Consider the following 8,003-nt stretch of genomic DNA (forward strand, 5'->3'; position numbering starts at 1 on the left):
TGCGGTTTGTATTTCGCATAGCCACCGTTTCCGTAGTAAAAAACGGTTGCGGTACTATTTGTTGAAATCGAAGAAAAGAGTAAAAAAGATGAATTGAGGCGTACATTAGGAACAAGAAGTCCAACAATCCGTTCCTTATCTGTTGTTGTCTAAAATACGTTACAATACGTTAGAATAGGCTAAAATACGTAACAATACGTTAAAATACGCTAAAATACCCTAAAATACGTTAAAATACCCTAAAATACGTTAAAATACGCTAAAATACGTTAAAATACGCTAAAATACGCTAAAATACTCTAAAATACGTAAAAAAACCCTAAAATACGTTAAAATAAGCTAAAATACGCTAAAATACGTTAAAAATACTATTAAATACGTAACAATATGTTAGAATACGTCAAAATACACAAAAATACGTCAAAGTACGTGACTAATGATATTTCCACACACGTATACATTTAATACGGCACTATGGAGTTCAAGTGGATTTCAAACAAAACTGTTCGTAATCAAAGAATAAGATATTCGCACGCAACCGGATGACACCGAAACGACTTATGTTGAAGGTATACGTAATAAAACGACAAAATATGCGAAAGTTCAGCAAAAAACGTGACGTATACGCGTCGAAACGAGGCAAACACGATAACACTAAATTTGAAATAATGGCATATACGATCGTATAGGCCTATGTTGTATCGTATATCAGCTTAATACGAATCGTATAGGCCTATACGATTCGTATTAAAATATGAATTTTCTCAAAAATACCCTTGGATTTATCAGAAAACCAGGGGTATTTCAGTAAAATCATCGATTAATACGCATCGTATAGGCCTATACGATGCGTATTGAAATGTAAATTTCTCAAAAATTGTTTTTCAAATCAAGGGTTCCATCATTACAACCACTTGTTTTCAACGGAGATGTAATACAATGATTCCTCTCAATTGAATAGACCGACACTTGCTACATAGGACTCACTTGAATCGTCTCGGATGTGGATTTCGGTTGGTTCAGATCTCTTTGGGTATATTCGAAACCAACTAAAATACGTTGAAGTACTGAATCAACAGAAATAACTGAAATAACTTGAATCGTCTCGGAAGTACTGAACAACAGAAGGATGAGATATCGGCGGTTAGCTCGAAGAAGTTTCTCTCAATCAAGTGTTCCATTAGATTTCCCCTTTTATCATGTGTTATACGTTACGAGATTCTTTGAGAATTAAAAAAGGAGAAAATACGGAACGACAAGGGTTGTAATATAAATTTCTCAAAAATTGTTTTTCAAATCAAGGGTTCCATCATTACAACCACTTGTTTTCATCGGAGATGTAATGCAATGATTCCTCTCAATTGAATAGACTGTGACAACCCTCACTAAACCAGGCATCCGTGCGATTTAATTAAAAATTAATTACTGCTTAATTACTGTGCTTAACCAAAATTGTGAATGAACTGCTACTTGATTCCTGATACTTGTACATATCTGCATCATACTTTGATTTCCGTCACTACATTATTTACATGCTGAACCCTAGTGACAAACATGATGCACAAAAGCACAGTAGCACCATGAACGGATAATCTATTGAACCTGCTGATAAAGCCAGCATCAGGCAGATATTGCCTCTAAGGCCTGTATGAGCCAGAAATATTTTACTACACCCATATTGAGTGTAGGGATACAAGGGTTGTAGAACTGCGTCTCTAGGAATAAGTTACAATGACTGGATGTGCCTAAAACATACACTAAGCACAAACACAGCACTTTAATGAACAAATCAGCTTCTAGCTAGCTAATAAAGTGCCAAAACATGAGAAAAATATTACTAGACACTTTCCAAAGTGTCAGGAATAAGTTGTGTCACTAAAAAGGGCATTAACGACACTTAAAAGCTTTGTTAAGCACTTTAACGGATTACTATCCAACCGAACAACCGGACTATACCCGGAACATAAAAATATTGAAATTTACATTATTGATCTTTTTCTGAGCCAGTTAGGGTCCCCGAATACCCTAACACCCGCTTTAAGGCACATCACACAACTAACCGGGTTAATCTCTAAACTTAACAAGATTAACATAACTAAATACTTAACATTTGGTTGGATTTGAACTAGTACCCCCCCCCATTACAAACCGTCCCCAAGAAGGGGGACACCCTTGTCCTATTTCTTGATTATTTAATCACACTTGTCTAATATCTAGACAACACTTGAACCATTGGATTAAGAACATGAATATGTCTATAAGTATAAGTCTTGAACCAACATAACACACACTTAACTTTGCACCACACACACTCTCTCCTCTCCTCTACAAGGCTCGGCCGAACACACCCCACCCCCATCCATCCATATTCGATTTCCATCTTGCAAGTTCTAAGCTCTACAAGTGTCAATGGTCACGTATTAGGAAGCTCGGAGCAAACGGAAGGCGAAGGACCTCACTCTCTAGCTTTTATCCACCCGATTTACGTCTAGATTCTTCCCTAGCCTCGAGCTAGAGGTATAATGCTTAAAACACTCTCTTGAACTAATCTAAAGTGGTTAATACGATGTGTAACGGTTAAAACTCGAAATCTTACAAAATCATGCATTAGAGTTTACTAAAAATGCAAGTATTGTTGGTTAAAATCTCATAAGTTGTGTAAATGTTGTAGTATTGATTTTGTGTGGTTATCTAGACCCGATCTATGTTGTGGTAGCACGGATCATCATTTAACCCGGTTTGGTTAAGGTCATGGATCTTGACATAAGCTTGTTTTGAATGAAACAAGGGTTAAAAGGTGAAACTCTACCACACGCGAATCATGAACTTGTGTAAAAATGTTTTACTTGTGGAATAGTGTTTAAAACTAACAGATCTACGTACCTGCAAGTGGTATTTTCAAAGGACCGAGTGTCAAGAAAAAATATGTTTTCTAAAAATAGATCTTACACTTACAAGCATGATTTTTATAAACCACAAGTGTGTAAACACTTGTGAAATGAAAAGTTTCGACAAAATAACAAACTTTGTAAAAGATAACGAGAAGTTGTAAAGATGGATTTACTCTAAAAACGAGGTTTTTACAAGATCAAATTACTTGATATAAAGATCCACAAAATATAATGGGATTTACACTATAGTTTCGGAAAAACTACAAGTTCATGTGATTTATGCGATCTACATACTTGTCGACTAGTTCGTTGTGTCGAAAATTGTTTGATTGAATAAAGAAGTTGTTGAAATTGATTTAGTAAAAGAAAATGATATGCTTGAAAGCGTGGCCACCTCCAGTTACAGAGGAAACTCTGGCGAAATTTTTCTAAAAACCTAACACTTAGATTTATTTTCACTATAAGTGTTATTATTTTGTGAAAAATACATAAATATTATTTTTAGAGTAAAAATAATATTTTCGAACGTTGACAGATCCAAAATAATACGAACGCCTCTACGATAACTATATGAGTTACACCGGTAATTACTATTACCACTCGATCGATAAAACATAACTTACGCATTATGCGGAAATATTTACGAACGCGTATTTTATCAACGTATTATTTTTGGGGAATATTATGTGAAATGAAAATATAATATTTTTGAGAAAAATATTTATATTTTGGAATTAGAAATAAATATATATTAAGTGAGACTTAATGATATAATTCGAACACACATGTATTAAATCCCCCATCCTTGGGAAGGAGATTAACTACCAAGTATATACGAAAAGTAAACACGAAATAGATGTCTAACTATTTCCCAAAAACCTAAACCATAAAGCTAAGGCACGGCCGTCCGTCTAATAGAATTAGTACATGTAGGTCGTTGCACAGCTGCCTGATTTGGAGTACTTGGTAGAGACGCACCGACTGTGAGTTCATGTCCCCCTTTTCTCTTAACAGTTTTCAGTTTTCTAAACTGCGGGGGTGAAATACATGTTACTATGATTACGAGTACTTTTTACATGGTATGGTTAGCGTAAGGAGGGTTACTACTTAGATCATGTGAGTGGGTAGGCGGGAACTGGAGGCCATTAATCCTCATTGTAGGACCGAGGGACGTAAGCGGTAGATCTATCTGGGTGTAGCGAGCCCAACCCCAGGTCCAACAGTACGGACCTCGGGGTGACTTTGTGCCCAACGCAAAATCCGCTAGGTTTGAGTCTTCCTACTTGCATTTCACACATATCAATGGCCTTGCAAACCATTGGTGATCTCTTTTTCCTTATTTGCTACATACCAGGATTTTTATACGAACAAAGGTTTATTTACTCACTTACACATGAACTCGCTCAACATTATTGTTGATTTTTCAACTTACATGTATTTCAGGGAATTAAAGGGATCTGGAACGGTATGGCACGTTTTCCCGCTGCACTAGTTTCCGAGGTCATCCGGGGTTTAGGGAATGTGACTCTTTCCTGGACAAGTCACAGTCCTTAAACCATGTTTATGTTTTGTTTGTATTGTTGAACAACGTTATGGTTGTTAGGGTATTTCCCGTTAAGACAATGGTATTGTATTCGGTGTTTAATACTTAATGGATGATCTTGCATGTTTTTAATTCATATAGCTTTGTTATAGTTAAGCTATGGTATTAAGAAGTCACACCAAAATTAACCACGCTTCCGCAAAGCCAGGGTGTGACATAGACCGACACTTGCTTCATAGGACTCACTTGAATCGTCTCGGATGTAATAACAGTACGTTTAGCATCCGTGCCTGCTTGAATTGCAGAAAGCAAAGGATAACGAAGATGAACATTGTGTTTAGCACACGAAAGTACTGTACAACCAAGATAACAGCTCCGGTTTCATTTGCTTCGTCCACTAGAACTATTTGTGTATGCATTCTTCGTAGATTCCGTCCGGTTTCAAAGCCGGTTGAGGATTACAAGTGTTCTAGACTCGTTCAAGGCATGCAATGTTTCCTCTCAATTGAATAGACCGACACTTGCTTCATAGGACTCACTTGAATCGTCTCGGATGTGGATTTCGGTTGGTTTAGATCTCTTTGGGTATATTCGAAACCAACTAAAATACGTTGAAGTACTGAATCAACAGAAATAACTGAAATAACATGAATCGTCTCAGAAGTACTGAACAACAGAAGGATGAGATATCGGCGGTTAGCTCGAAGAAGTTTCTCTCAATCAAGTGTTCCATTAGATTTCCCCTTTTATCATGTGTCATACGTTACGAGATTCTTTGAGAATTAGAAAAGGAGAAATTACGGAACGACAAGGGTAGTATGAGTCTGAGTCCATTGTGGTTCGTGTCAGGTTTGTATTTCCCATAGCCACCGTTTCTGTAGTAAAAAACGGTTGCGGTTTTCATCTTGAGATACAAGGATCTTCGAATGCGGTATGTACGTTAAAATACCGTTCACCGTTTTTTTAGTTGCTTCTCTTGTTAAGTTTCTGAACCAATCGAAATCCACAAATACAAACAGTTTCTCCGTCGCTAATTTCTCCACTCACCGTGAAATCGATGTAGTAAAATGTGATCAAACTTGGACATCAGACGTAAATCTTGAAGAAACAGAACATAATCCCAGATTGTCTAAAGAAGCGCTTTTATCATGTGTGATCCAGAGGTCGGTCTCGGGTGGGCATAAGATCATTGCCGGATATGTGACTCAAGAAAGTCATTGGACCGCCGCCGATGAAGTCAAATGTGATCAAACTTGGACATCAGACGTAAATCTTGAAGAAACAGAACATAATCCCAGATTGTCTAAAGAAGCGCTTTTATCATGTGTGATCCAGAGGTCGGTCTCGGGTGGGCATAAGATCCGTGGGCCCTATTGTCGGATATGTGACTCAAGAAAGTCATTGGACTGCCACAGATGAAGTCAAATGTGATCAAACTTGGACATCAGACGTAAATCTTGAAGAAATGGAACATGATCCCAGATTGTCTAAAGAAGCGCTTTTATCATGTGTGATCCAGAGAAGACGTATCGGGTGAGTTGTGGTTGATTCATAGGAGGAGGTTATGAAACGAATATATGTTTATGTGAATTTAAAGGACAATACTGACAGAGGTGCTGGTCTTTTCTCCCACTGTGCAAACTTGAAAAATCTCGCCATAACACATCGAATATGACACATGATAAAAGCGCTTCTTTAGACAGTCTGGGATTATGTTCCTCAAATTGGGAACCACATATTCTTGTGTAAAAGCTTGGAAAGATGACCGAATAGAGATCTGTATACATCCTTGGTATTTGTTTACCACATGACACATGATAAAAGCGTTTCTTTAGATAATCTGGGATTATGTTTCGCAAATTGGGAACCACATTGTAGACTGGTTGGCTTGAATGGTTTTAATAATACTTGAAAATGGAAATAATCGTGTCAAGATCTTTATCAATCATATCATCGACTAACTGCTCGAAATCCCTTTCGTTTCTCGGGTTCGCATTCGACACAACACAACAAAAAATAAATTCAAAAAAACAGTGGCCTGATACGCATCGTATAGGCCTATACGATGCGTATAAGGCCCGCCACCAGACATAACCTGCACCTGTCAGTCTGCCATGTTTTTTACTTTAATTCAATACGCATCGTATAGGCCTATACGATGCGTATTGAATTGCAAAAGTGTATAGATAGATAGGGGGTGTGCCATTAGAAAACCCCTTTTATAATCATCCCTTAGAAAGTTGTACATGAGGAAAGAGCGGGTAGGCTTCTCGCTTTCAGGGGTGGTACCACCTATCCCTTTTCAAAAAAAAAAAAAAAAAAAAAAACGATTGGAAAGAGGTCCCACTGTTAATTTCATAGTCTGTTTCATACAACTAGTTTTTTACTATTGTTGCGTTGCGGCGAACGTCTTTTGTTGTTTAGTTTGTATTTACATGTGTTTTGAAATCACTACAAGTGCGTTGCACACGGAAAACGCTGATAAGAATAAAAAGAAAATATAGAAAGAAACACTAAAAAATAACCAAAAGAAAATCACCCAAAAAAGTTGTATGGTAATAATGTTGTTCGTATGAAACCTGTGGTCAGAGAAGAGCAAATGATACTGGGTACCGGTACCGAATTTCCCGAACCGAAAGATCTTAAGTACCAACTCGGTACGACTTTTGGCGTTCCTGGTACCGGTTTGCTACCGTTTTTTACCTTCATATACAGGTACCGTAATTGGTATTTTCGGTACCAGTACCGATTTGGTATTGGTTGACACCGAGCTCATCCCTACCCCTGAAACTAAAAAAAGAAATCATTAAAAGTTGAAGAAAATCAACAAAAAAAGTTGCACGATACCGTTGTTGTTCGTACGACAGCCGTGATAAGGGATGAGCAAATGGTACCGGGTAGCAGTACCGAATTTCCCGAACTAAAAGATTTTCAAAATCAATTCGATACCGACTTTTGGTGTTTTCTGTACCAGGCTGGTGTCAGTTTTTACCTTTATGTACCGATAACCATACTAGTATTTTCGATACCACTACCGGTTGACAAAAGCTTATCTAACATAAAAAGTAAAGAAGATAATAAAACTATTAAAAAAACCATATATATTATTATAACTTTTTCTTATTCTTAGTTCTACCATTCTAAACATTCAAAATTTAATATTAGTCTAATATAACTTTTTCTTATTCTTAGTTCTACCATTCTAAACATTCAAAATTTAATATTAGTCTAATATAACTTTTTCTTATTCTTAGTTGAGTAGAATCATCATCTACTGTTTACTGTTTTTAACATTCAAAATTTAATATATAGGAGAATACCACCACCAGGATTGGATTTAGAGTTCACACGACCAATCTCGTATCACGACCATTATTATTATTCCTACTCACTCTCATAACACGACCATTGTTACATATCACTTTATTATTATTATTCCCACCTAGTCAGAACACGACCATTGTTACATGAAGCATCAAGTCTCCCACCATTTTCACAATATTTAAGGAGAGTTTAGAGTTAAGTTTCCTACTACAAGTCAAGTCTTCGGTGAAGCATCATCAAGCATG

This window comes from Helianthus annuus, chromosome 11 (genome assembly GCF_002127325.2).
Source record: "Helianthus annuus cultivar XRQ/B chromosome 11, HanXRQr2.0-SUNRISE, whole genome shotgun sequence".
Classification (NCBI taxonomy): Eukaryota; Viridiplantae; Streptophyta; class Magnoliopsida; order Asterales; family Asteraceae; genus Helianthus; species Helianthus annuus.